Source organism: Micropterus dolomieu, linkage group LG02 (genome assembly GCF_021292245.1).
Source record: "Micropterus dolomieu isolate WLL.071019.BEF.003 ecotype Adirondacks linkage group LG02, ASM2129224v1, whole genome shotgun sequence".
In the NCBI taxonomy this organism is placed as follows: domain Eukaryota; kingdom Metazoa; phylum Chordata; class Actinopteri; order Centrarchiformes; family Centrarchidae; genus Micropterus; species Micropterus dolomieu.
Window position 1 is genome coordinate 32822736 of NC_060151.1, and position 465 is coordinate 32823200.

Genomic DNA, 465 nt, shown 5'->3' on the forward strand with positions numbered 1-465 from the left:
CAGCTTTACCTGTCTGTCACCTGCACCTGTCTGTCACCTGTACCCGTCTACAGCTTTACCTGTCTGTCACCTGCACCTGTCTGTCACCTGTACCCGTCTATAGCTTTACCTGTCTGTCACCTGTACCTGTCTGTCACCTGTACCTGTCTATCATCTGTACCTGTACCTGTCTGTCACCTGTACCTGTCTGTTACCTGTACCCGTCTACAGCTTTACCTGTCTGTCACCTGTACCTGTCTGTCACCTGTACCTGTCTGTCACCTGCACCTGTCTGTCACCTGCACCTGTCTGTCACCTGCACCTGTCTGTCACCTGCACCCGTCTACAGCTTTACCTGTCTGTCACCTGTACCTGTCTGTCACCTGTACCCGTCTACAGCTTTACCTGTCTGTCACCTGCACCTGTCTGTCACCTGTACCCGTCTACAGCTTTACCTGTCTGTCACCTGCACCTGTCTGTCACCTG

General features: G+C 53.1%; 1 protein-coding gene across 2 annotated transcripts in view; it reads left to right on the forward strand.

The window, feature by feature from the left end:
- crhr1 (corticotropin releasing hormone receptor 1) overlaps window positions 1-465 on the forward strand; it is a 47800-nt gene that overhangs the window by 35548 nt on the left and 11787 nt on the right. The window lies entirely within an intron of this gene.